The sequence below is a fragment of the Pelecanus crispus genome, chromosome 6, assembly GCF_030463565.1.
Source record: "Pelecanus crispus isolate bPelCri1 chromosome 6, bPelCri1.pri, whole genome shotgun sequence".
NCBI lineage: Eukaryota > Metazoa > Chordata > Aves > Pelecaniformes > Pelecanidae > Pelecanus > Pelecanus crispus.
In genome coordinates, this window is record NC_134648.1 from 17,347,354 (window position 1) to 17,360,478 (window position 13,125).

The window sequence follows — 13,125 nt, forward strand, 5'->3', positions numbered from 1 at the left end:
AGCCACTAGCTCTGTATGCAGCTCCCCCACCTATCTGGTACAGTCTATAACCAAGTATTTGCACATCTAACTCCCGCTGGATGCAGCAAGATTAAAATACTTACTGGTTCTTTAAAAATCCAACCCTGGGCCCATCCCTCCTACTGACTTTGCTCAGCAAGAGCCTACCTGGGTAGCACAGGGCCCTAACCTTGCCAGCTGCACACTCAACCTGCAGGTCCATTTTGAAATCTGCACCTGCCAAACAACAGCATAAGGAAAAAAAAAAACCAAACAGGGTCAACATTTTAGATGTGTCATTTCCCAAGATCAACAAGGTCAACTGTTAAGAACATTCATGTAATCAAAAGGGCAGTACCAGTCGTCAAAGACAGCCCTTCAGCTGTCCCTAGTCAGCATCAAACTTTCTAAAGAAAAGAGAGGATTACCTAATTCAACCTAAAACTGAGAGCACAAGTTTTCTGCATTATCTGCAAGATGTGATCTAAATAATTCAAAACTTCACTGGATCTAGGTCACTGGCAGAGGTTTGTTTTTCAGCAAGATGTCCCAGAGAGATTGGCTAATTCTTTTTTTAAATTGTTGCTGACTTTCAGTGTCATACTTGATGGATATGGATACCCAACAGCAGATGAGATGAGAAGCAGGAAGGATTCTGACAAAGGCTAACTTCAGCTTGTTGAAGCTGGGCTCTCCTTCTCACTCTCATGGAAGATAAAACCACAGCTGCAGAGGAGTCATGTCTGCGACTGCTGAAGGTCCACAAGTTAATTGTAAGAGATGTGCAAGAAGCCTCAGGCAAAGCAAGCTTATCTTCCATTTGCAGTGCAAGGATCCAAACGCACAGCTCTAAGGGTCTCCAAAACCACAATGGTTGAAAACCCATCCAAGGAAAAGAGAGACCAATTTCAGCTCTTCCAGAGGATGAATCCATGGAATGACTTCTCTTGGTCGACTTGGTTGTGGAAGAAGCCCTAGTGAAAGTGCCACTGGCTGCATGGATGGTAACCTTTCTGAGCATCTCCCAGAATAGCCCTCAGGCTCATTAGGTGTGTACAGTTCATAGAAGAATTGCAAAGGCAAATCTTTTTTAACACTGAAATGTCTTTTGCATGTTTGCAGCCACTACATCAAGCAGTCCAGAGTCCAATGGTTGACCTTACTTTTGGGTATGTTGTTTTTTCCTCCCCTTTATTTATTTGCATGCAATAACAGCAAGTTACATAGAATCAGGAAGTGTCATCAGCGCAAAGTTCATACTAATTTCCCTATTAAAGGCCTTGCACAATCATTTTTACAGGAGGCCTTTAATGACATATTTAGTCCAGTTACAAGGCTGAGATAACAGGCATTTGCAGGTAACTTGGGCAGGTCATCAATACTTTCTGGAAAACAAGTTTTCTTTTTCACATTTCTTTCTCAAAGGAGATAGTGGTTGTTATGCTCGTTTCAGAGAAACTAAAAGGTGCTATATCCTCAAAAGGATACAAATCATATGAAAAGCACTTTATCTCCACTTGGCACGTAAATAATTTCTCAAAGCTGCTTTATCACAAGCCACTTGCATCCTACGTACTAGAAGTGCAACAAACTATTTAATGTATCAGCCAATATTATGCATCTACCAACTTTATCACACACCTACATTCAAGATTCCATATGAAATAAACAGTTTATTGCTCTGCTCAAGGTTTCCAGACAGATTAAGTCAATCCAGAGACAATAAACTTCAAAGAAACACTGTGCAACAACTTAAAAAGCCTGTATGGAGAAGAAGTACTGGCTGTCCAGACATGAAATATCCAACTTCCAAGAACGTGATGATACCTCAGACTGCATGTAAGAACCGAGACATTAATATATGTTACATTTTAAAATCCTAACATTTTATTTGTCACTCCCCAAATTCCATGTCATATCTTCAGCACAACAGCATGGGAAAGGATGAGGGATTTTAGATTAGAATTATCTTATTTCTATTAGCCCTATGGACCTTGTGCAAAACTCTATGGGCCAAATTCATCCCGTGCTGTCATATCAATGTTTCTAAATAATTTTTTTTTTTTTTTTAGTGCCCTGACTTTAATGGGTGTTTTGTACCAGTATTTTCTTCAGAATCAGACCTTCAATGCATTAGATGCCTAATGTCCTAAATGGTTAAAAACTTAAACATTTGGAAGCAGAACTCAGTATAACCACTGGCCCTATCAAAATCATTTATCAGCAATTAAAACTGAGACAGATATTCTCAATATTATTCCTCTCTGAACTTCCTATTTCTTTCTCATCTAAAACCAGATCATAGGAGCAGAGTTCTGAGCTTTAAATTGTAGTGTTGTTTGGTTTTGGGGTTTTTTTTTTTTTTAATTATTTAACAACCTATGCTGCTTGCACACCTCTCCCACTGGTCCAGTAATTACCTCGTGATTTAATTGCTGTGCACACCATTAGCTGCGTATTTGTAACACGCAACTCCCTGGGACATGCAGCCATATCCACCAACTACAGCTAAAGTCAAACAATGGAGCCACTGTTTCAGCCTTGCCTCCTGGCCCAACTTCTCAGCTAAGGTTTTGGCCTCTCGGCTTCCTTTCAGCACTACTAGATCTGAGCAACTGCTGTGGCTTTCCTTAAAGCTCCCCTTTCTGGAGTCCTGGGACTTTGTTTAGGGAAAAAAAAAAAATAGTTCATGGCTTATAAAAAAGAAGCTTGAAAACAGGAATTAAGGTTTTGGAAGACAGAAAGACAATTAAAAGTACACCAGATGGTAAATTCAGAATTTTTAAGCCAGTCACATAATTCTGGGAGCCTAAATCTAGTTTGGGGGAGGCTGGGGAGAAGGGAAGATTTATGTATATATTTGTGCAACTGACAGCTTTTTACCTGGCAGTATCAGAGAGGTGTAGAAAAAGCCTCCTGTTAATCTGCAAACAACTTATGAGATCTGCTCTTTGATTCATGACTTGGCTCAGCCTTCAAGTCAGACGTAGACTCCCCTGTGTTTGGGTGAGCCTCCAGGCTGCCACATCGTGCACCGCTCTCCTCCTCCAAAAGGCAGGATGCCCTCCTCCCTGCGCAAAGCTGGCAGCGCCCCGCAAGCCAGCTAAGCCTGCAGCAACAGGGCTGCTAACCATCTGCTCCGACAGCACTCCCACACACAGGCTGGCAAGGCAGGCTCCCACCTAGGACAGATTTGCACCAAAGCCACTCATCACACAGCTCGGCTCTCTTCCCTCACTTCCTCACGCACGCACAATCCACCGTCACTCGTGCGGGGCCGGGGAATGCTGCGTCCATCCCCTCCCGCCTACCGCGGTTAAACCAAGCAGCAGCTCTGTGGAGCAGCTCAGCCTTTCTGCTCTTCACTGCTGCAAAGGAGGATTGCACAGAGGAGGCCCAAGCACAGCAAAGCCACTGTAAAATACAGTGTTGTATGCCAGCCAGTGTCTTACAGCTATGAGCAACCAGGGCAGGGCAGCACACTCTGCTAGGGCACCGGCAAGTCCTGGACACGCACTGCAACACACGCTTGCCAGCGAGCACTGCGCAGTGGGAACAAGGCATCTGGGATCCGCACGTGCTTGTAGGCATCTGCAAAGCCCGGCTCTGCAACAGCCCGGGGCTTGCTACACCTTGCTTTTTTCCACAGCGCTCTCCTGCCAAGGAGCGGTTTCTGGTGGTTCATTTCCTGCCTGTCTTCATTCTTGCGGGAACAGGAGTCTGTGGCCATCCAGTTAGCTCTGCTCTGTGCTGGGGAACATGTGAAAATCATGTCATGGCTCCAGAATTTAGTAGCTCGGGTCTGCATTCACCGATGCTTATGCTTTTGGAAGAATGTCTTGGCATTCACCTGGCTTTGAGCTACAAAAATGTTTCTGATCCATGCTGTTAAGAAAGAGGGGTGCTAAAACTCTAATACATGTGTCTCGGGAACAACGCGCCATGATCCGAGCAAAGAAACTAGCACACAAGACTGAATTAGCCAATATTTGCATGGCGTGGCACTTCTAGCAGAACTGAAAAGCAAGCACAGGCTGACGTTCAATTGATCCTGAGCCAGGATCAGAGTGTTAGAGAAGCAGGGTTACATGTAAACTCCCTGAAACTTCATGATTTGGTCTAGAAAGGTTTGGTTTTGAGCTTTTGGATAAATTCAACCCCAAAACACAGAATGCAGATGCAGACCTGCAGATCTACATCCTTCTGAATTATTTACCACGCTCCCCGAATCACCCAAGTCACTGCACTTAATTCTCCCATCAAGACTTACCCGATTCTCCTAAGCCTGCCCAGACCCAGACCTCAGAAGAAGCAATTTTTCACATTTCAGGAATGGTTTGAGCTGCAAGCTTTGGGTTTAGATACTGGTCATGAAAGAGCTTTGGACCTCAGTCTCCCAGTCTGGATTTGCCCATTATAATGCAAGATAAGAGCATTTCCAAGGCATGCACCCATATGAAGAACGCTGCCAAATCTCAGCACACTCGGAGCTAAATTCCAGCATCACCAGACTCAAAGGGAACTTAAGATTCACCGGCACACAGGTCAGCAGTGCTGTCTGCGTGTGCGCTGGCTCCCTGCCTCTCATAGCTGCATTTTACTTTGGCAGGTCCATCTGTGCTATTTTTCTGTGGCTTGCAGCCACATGTCCAAGAGGATCAGTGCAGCAAGAATTAAAGGCTGCATGACTGCACAAAAGCACGCAGCACATACAGCTCTGTATGCGTGCATATGTGTGTGTATGTGCATGCACACACAGGCTGCCACCCACAGAATTAACCACTGCACTTCCAGCAAATGTCAGGCAGAGCGCGTTCCCCCAAAGACATCAGTTACTCCCTCCTAGGGGCTCTTCGCTGAAACAGGCTGTTGAGTGAGTGTTTGGGGAGGGAGCTGTTGGCCGCAAAGACCACCAGTGCCTTCAGGTTGAGCACAGACAGGCAAACTCCCTTCACTGTCCTTTGGCACACGGCCTGGAATGCGAGATCACGCATGTCAGCAAGTGTGACAGGTCACAGAAACATCCCACAGCCCGAAGGCATCCTGCTGTGATCTTGGGAAGCCTGCCAAAATGAAGCATTCATTTCCGGAGCATCCTCAACCCACTCTTGCTTTCAGCATACCCTTCTCCTCCTTCCCTTCCTCCATTTCTAGCAACACTGCATTCTGCTTGCTCCCCGAGACAAATAGGGCAAACATAACCTGATTAACCAAGGGGATTTGGGCAGGAAGGGGCGGGGGGGGGTGGGGGGGAGATTAATATGCAGAGAAACCCAGAGCATTTCTCTCTCACATTAGCTCTTGCCTACTCAATAATTAAAGTGTTCTGCGGTGACTCTGACTTTGGGATTTGCTATAAAAGCTTCTCGTAAACTCTGTCTCAGTACGCAGATATCAAACCAAAGAGAACATTTGGTCTGACAAGCTAAAATTTCATTCAGACTCTGGGGTCAGTCAGAAGCTTAAAATCACTTGGATGCGAGCCTATGGCTCCATTTTAAAACAGGTCCCTCTTGCTGTTGTTCATCTATTGACAGTTTGAATCCAGCCTTTATTTGGCTAGGCTGCCTTTGAAGCATGGTTTAGAAGTTAATGCAGACTTTCTCCATTTCACATATGGAAAAATCTCCAAGGCTGGCAGCAGTTTGTACAGGCTCATATGAATAAGGAACATGTCATACAGGCTCTGGCTGCCCTCCAAGTCCATCTTGGTATTCTATTTTCTTTCCATCCATTCTTGCTTGCTTACCGTACGTAAGCCATTAGATGTTTCAGGTCAGAAATGCAAAGCTATCCACATCCAGAAAAGATGCCTTCCCTGACCTTCCAAGGAGCTATTTTTGGCTGCTCTTATCGCCTAAGAACTCTTACAGGGGTCATGCACTGAACTAACTGGCCCTCAGTAACCTCTACTTAAGAGAGATGAAATGTTACAGAGATTTTTATTATTATTATTTTAATTCTCTCCATAACCTAACACCCTATCAACTCCAAATCTCCAGATGTTGCTGTTGCAAGGGAGTGTATTTTAAAAGGGGATGCAAGACCGAGATTATTACCCAAGGGACGTATGTTCAACATTATGGCTAAACGTATACAAACAGGAAAAATAATAAGGACATATCCTTAATCCAGAACTTTCCAAAATTTATTCAGTACCCTCAGCCTTCAACTGCCTTCACTTCTCAAGACCAAACCTGGAGATTGAAACACCAGTTAGCTCCAGAAGTTTCAAAGTGAAACAGATTTCTTTTCCTTATTGTGCCACTCTGGGGGCACAAACAGTTGATGAGATTAAAAATGAAAGAACACTGGGTTAGCAGCCAAACACACACACAGAACGATACTCCATAAAGAAAGCAACAGACCTAGCTCAGTCTGTCTGAACACATAAATGCACCACGTCACATCCTGGCAGTCAGAGACCTGGGCTCTGGTCTGTCCTGTGCGTCACAGATTCCAATACTGACATTCTTCCGCCAAACTGGCACTGCCCTGTCTGCAAACATGCCAGTCCAGAGACCGAAGCGATGGGCGAGCCCCACTGCACCAGCAGCCAGTCCAAAGGCTTGTCATGTGGCAAGGAGTTAATGCAGACCAAGGGGACTGCACCTCCCCGTTGCCACTCCAAAAATTGTTCGCCCTCACACAGTCAGCAAAAGATAAAGCATGCTGGTTTCTTTTCCCTTCTGACATCACAGCATTAAATATCAAAGACCTTCCACAAACACACAACGAATCCAACACAGACTATACAATGTATAAAGCAGAAATGATGTACAAATATAGCAAAAAGGATATGGAGAACATACTGGGGTTGAAGCGTTCGGGAGACCCACCCTCCAGAAATCCAGGTCCTGTGCACAAGTGCACGCACATACACGACACTATCTCCCAGCACCTCACATTTTCATCACATTGGCATCTTTTAAAAGGGTACCTGCAGTGAGATATTGCCTCTTAAGGCCAGAACTGTTTAGGGTCTAGGGATACAACTGAATCTGGATCAAGTTATGAGAAAAATAACACAAGGTTGGAGATAGCCAGTGAGAAATGGCGTACCTTGCATTTACCACCCAGGACGCAGGCACGCTGTTCCTCTTATAATAAGGCCTAAGCTAGAGAATCAACAGATTCTGCAAGTATCAGGATTCCCCCCGCAGGAGCTAAAAGTCAGGTGCTTGGTCCCTTTGGTAACATCCATCTCCTTAAACAAGACTCACCATATTTTGCAAAACAACAAGGGCATGACCTGCAAATGTTTGCTAAACTTTTGTGCAATTTCATCCAAATACAGGAACAGAGAGTCCACCAGCCAGAAACTCCACACTTAGCACAGTGCTGTGAAAATGATTCATTGGCAGTCCATAGGCAAACAGCAACCTTTCATTTTCTATTTAAAATTTGAGTGTAAATAAGAAAACTGAATTAATTGATAGAAAGGAGGGTCAGTATTTGTGTAATGTTCTTGAAAAACACAGCATACCAAGACAAGCACCGTATTTGGCATTCTGCCTTACTCTGCTTCCACTTTCACTCCCCTGTTTTGTTCTGCCTCGTTAGTTGATAAGCTCTTTGCTGAGGAGAACTGCTGTGTGTCTGTACGATGCCTGCGCTGTGAAGCTGTGCTCGACAGAGATGTTCAGCTTGGTACCTGCTTGAAGCATGCTAATGATTTCACTATGGCTGCATAATGAAGCCGAGTCAAAAGACTACTGCATGTTAGCAATGCAGGCTGCACCTCTCTATCCACTTTTATTTTCCTTTGGAATCACTGCCATAGTTTAGACCTTTGGTACTGAGTCATGGTGCAGCGTATCATGTTTCAATTAAGAAGCATGGGCACTGAAAACTAAAAAAGTAATGGAAGAAAATTAAGACCACAAAAAAATTCTTTCTTGAAAAGGATTGGAAATCATCCCTCTCTTCCTGCCAAGTCACACTTTGAAACTACACGTGACCTCAGGGCTCACATCTAGCTTTGCTGTGAGTAGGATGAGGTGTCCAGCACCAACCCACAAGCCCAGGGAAAGAGCAGGCCACTGATTGCCCACAGCGGCCAACTAACATACAGCTACAGCACATCTAGATGATGGTGTAAACCCCTAACAGTACGAGCTAGGAGAACTTGGTCATTTAGCAAATGGTGCATGTCTTTCTTTCCTTTGGCTACCTTCTGCTTATAAAATAAAATTAAACAGAACAAAATGTAAAAGCCCAGGGAGCAGAACTTTCAAAGAGATAAAGCAACAGCTTTCCCCTGGGGGACAGCTCCACGTCCACTCCAGCAGTATGTTCTGCTGGGAATATATATGATATAAACAGTATTTAAAAACTCTGCCTAGGAACCTCCCAGGACAATACCTGCCTTTCACAGTTGTGTGCCCCCACACAGGGCTCTGTGTTCACCCACAGAGCTGCCAACAACCACCACCACAGAAACAAAGATCTAAAAGAGTACCTTGTGCAGAAACAGTCAAGTTACTTTTCCCATCTGAAAAGCATGGGAACAGCAGAAAAGTTCACCATCATAACACAAGCCAAAGTCACCCCTCAGGACTGCTATCTTAGGGCTGAACCAGCCCAGCTGCAGCTCTTTTAAAGAGCCTCAGGTGTGGCCCAAGTGTGGGGGCTGAAATGGAAGCAGCTGGTTACCTACTTCCATTCTATTGCTAAGTTTGTTGAACTGCAAGTTAAACTTCTTCCTTCTCCAAGGAACAGATAATCATTTATTACATAGTTGTCTGTAGACACACACATTTTCCATATTCACTGGGCATTACCTGAGAACACCAACATGTGGGATAGACTTGTGAGGCTGTTGTGGCATCCAGGCTCTAAAAGGAGACTGCAAAACCAAAATGTGATTGTCTCTTGATCTCTGGCCTTTCCATTCCACTCCAGGCACAGAACTGGGTTTTATTCATCAAGACCCACAAAGAGCTACAGAAACTAACCTGTATGTTACAAGATCCAGAAAATATCAGGAGTTGTAAAAGTTACGCTTTATAGCACTGCTGTCTTCAGCGAAAGCTTTGAAGAGAGGTAAACTGCATGCTGAAGTGTGTCCTTCATGAAAACACAGACCAAACTATTTTCGACATCTAGGACTTCCTTGACCCTGTAACTTTATGCTGCTGAAGTGAGAGCTTCCTTTTGCAGAGTCCCAGCTGCGATGCTCCCAACTCCTAAAGGGATGAAAGAGATAAAGGGATGGATTCACATCCTTCTTGTGCACTGTAGAGCAGGAAATTCCTCCACCGAGTCTGTGTCTAATGTTGAGATGTACTCTCAGCTTTCTATGGTGGTTGTATGGCCCAGTAACTTCTCAACCACAGGATGCTGAGTTTCCAGCAATGTAACTTGGAATTTTGATTCACAGAAATGAAAGTTTGGCCACAGTGATTTTTGGATGGAAGAGAATACATGACCTGCTATCATTTTGAATACACACAGGGTCAACCAGATACGTAAGGTCTGAAATGCTAGAAAAGTATCTCCCTCCGTAGGGGAGGCAATACTGTGTCGTTAGACGTACTGTGTCCCAAATGGCCTGAATCAGTAAAAACTTGCCTTTGCAGGACTCTAGCTCTTTACCCTGAGCTAACCAGCTTGTTGGCATGTGATGTGCTGAGAAGGGATCCTGGGGAAGTCAAAACTGACAGCTGCAGAATTAATATGAATATTAAAATAAGGGCAAGGGGGTATCTGCTCCAGACAGAGTGCAGGGACATGCCTCTGACCTTTTGCTGCTGAACCTGCCTGCCCTCTTGAATTGGCAAGCAGCAGTGGCAGCAGTCCACAGCCCTCCTCTCATGCCTCCAGCTCTTTACTGTAATATATAGAAAGTCTCCACTTACTGCAACCTGTCAGGCACTCAAGAACAAATTAGGTAACAGTAATAGTTCTGCTGCTGCCAGTTTAGAAGGCAGCGGCAAGGATGCATTAATGATTACATTCCTCTTGACAGGCAACAGGAGGCAGGTGTGCTGAACTGGCTGAGATATCTTTGCGCTTTGTTAGGCGAAGACTGAATAGTGGCCCCTGTCCATGGGAGTGCCTTTCCATCTCTCTCTGACCATGTGATTTATCTGAGCATCCTATTTCCTGCAGTTCCTAAGTAAATGAGTAAGTATTCAGAGTTGCATTAAGGGAATGGGTTTGGCTTTGAGAATCCTGCACAGTGACTCATGCTTCCATGAGTAAACTAATTTCCTTAGAGAAGCAAGGCAAGTCACGCATTCTCCTTAGTCCAGCTACCTAGAGTGATGATTTACGAAGCTACTGCAAGAAATACCGTTTTCTTTAGCTTTGTATTGAGAAACTCATTGCAAGAAATACAGTTTTATCTAGCTTTATAGTGAATACATAACCCATTGCTGTTGTACTTGCAAACATAACCAACCTTTTAAGGGGAAAAGAAAAATTGGTGTAACTTGGAAGTTCTGCATATTGAAACATGTCAGCTAGAAAAGAGTTTGGAATCAAAAACGTGCATCTGACAAAAGGGCATTGTGGAAGTCTGGGATCTTCAGAAATTGACATTTATTTACACACATCTCCATATATATATATCACCCTGGTGCACGTTTAAAAATAGGTTGTAGAAACACATATGTATAAATACCTGGAAATTATAGTTGCATCAGCTAGCCCCTCCCCCACAATGACAGTGCAAAGAAAAAGAGGGTGTGAAGCAGCAAAAGCACTGGATCTTTGCAATACCAGCGTCCTTACCGTAACATGCACGCATGGAAGCAGCCAAGGAGAGGGACCCGGAGGTGTATCGACCACGGCTAATCAGTTATGTGCAGAGATACCTGTTAATGCAAGCCGAGGTGAAACTCATCTTTTAGCTTTTAGTCTTCTTAGGAGACCAGTTCAAATGGTTTGATGTGGCTATACTCTCCAAACTTGAAGAACACAAAATATGGATTTTTATGGAGTATGAATGAAAGTCCTGTATCTTACCCCGATCAGTATTTCAAAATTGCAAGAATTCTGGCTCTGGGAGCTTTTCTGATGATGTCAATTTAGCAGAGTATACGAAACATTTGGTGCCAACTACTCCATTTTGGGGTCCATGCCTCTCTGGTTTAGGTAACAAACCTCCATCATTTTCATTTTGTTTTACAAAGCTGAAATGTTTCATAATTAACTAATCCCTACAGTACCACCATCAGGTTGGTAGATAAAGACCCTTCCCATTTTACAAAGGAGAAATTAACCCATTAAAGCTGGAGGAAGCTGTTCAGGCCTCAGAATAAATCAAAGGGAAAGACAGGACTGGAACATGTAGCTATGTCTAGTGCCGGGTCTTTCCCTCACACACTGACATCATATGAAAGCAAAGCCCTTGATGATGTCAGAGCAAAAGCAGGACCGATCATGTTGGGAGTAACATGATTTTTAGGAGCAAATTAGACCTCAGATCTCAGGTAGAGTAGAGAGATTCTGCTGACCTTTCCAGGGCTGGTCAGCATCAATGGTGGCTTTGGGTTACCGCTAACCTCCAAGCTGAGCTGTAGCTCATACAGCAAATATGTGCAGGTCATGGTTTGGTGTCATTATTCACCCTAGCAGCACCATCAGATTTGACTGAGTCTGTCTTGAGCCAGGACCCGAGCAAATGGCAAGTGTAGAAATTAAGTATCGCCACGTAAAACCTCTTGCATATTAGCAAAATGGGGAGAAAATTACTAACACTTTGTGTTTTATTGAAAATAGCGAGACGCACACATTGAACTCACCTTGTATAACTGTCTCTGGACTTTATTTTTGTGATAAAAGTTTAATCAGTATCTCATAGTTTAAAGACAAACACGTTGTTTAATACGAATGTGGCATCGTTTCCTTCTGTTATCAACCAAAGCCTGATCAAATGCCACCTGAGGCCAGTGGAAAGGCTCCGTTTGTAACTCCTAGAATAAAATGTTTCCACATTCAGCAACTTCTATTGCTTTATTTTTCATGTTTAATCTGTGAAAGCTAATATGGAAAAAAGGGCAAGCAGACTGAGGAAGGGCCAAGCTTCCCCAGAGAAACCCTGTCTCATTTCAAACATTCTCATCACTCTGTCAACACCACCTCCCGCTACTGCGATGAAAGGCACCAGTGGAAAAAGAACAGGAAGAATAAAACTCCTTATGTATACTAGTGAGGAAAGTTGGCCCCATCACTTAAAAGTGATTTAAGTCAATCACTTAAAAGAAATCAAAACAGACCTGGCCTCCATCTTCCAAGTGCAAGAAAAATGCCCTTAATTTGCTCACCCCGTTCTGTTTGTGTTGTTCTGAGCCTTCTCTGACTGAAGCTCTCTGAGGCAGAAAATCAATGTCAATCATGCCAGATGACTGCTTTTCTCCTGAGCATCTACTGCTGCTACTAAGACCACAAAGGATGCATAAAAGGAAAAATTTGGCAGTCACAGCCACCTTCTCAGTTTTGTAACCCAGGTGAATTAACACTGGCATATTAAAAGCTGACACTATTGTTTAACAAAACAATGCTTCTGATCTGCTTATCATCATTGAGGACATCTTGGGACCAGGATGGTTTTGAAACATCCTCGTTAGCTTGCTTTGGCCTACTCTACTAAAGGTAGCACCTCTGGTATCTGAATAGGCACCAGACAGCTACGGACAACCTGATGCCTTGTTATAAATAATAGAGATTTTGTATTGGTTCTGTTCTCAGTAACAAGCAACACAAACACAAGCAAGTGAAGATTTTATTGGAGCTTATACCCTGAAAGCCATGTCCAGTATTATTTTGTCTGAGCCACAGGATAGATTAGAACAATCTTCTAATACCAACATTCTTCTCTTAGGAGCCTTAGTCTCACCGTGACAGTAGTGAAATACCACTTGCTCTACATTAGTTACCTATTTTTAAAACACACATTAACTTATACAGCCAGTGTTGCCTTAGCAGCCTATTATCTTACATTTAAACTCTTCAGAAGTAAAAATTTTTATAGGTAGAAAATATTTCTTCTTCATCTTCGTTCCTGTCAAATGTTCATTTTCTGTCCTGCCAGATGTCTGGAACCCAAACTCTGGATGAGATGTTTAGTCCCATTCATATAAAGCCACTGTAAATACAGATTCCTGGGATGCAGAACTA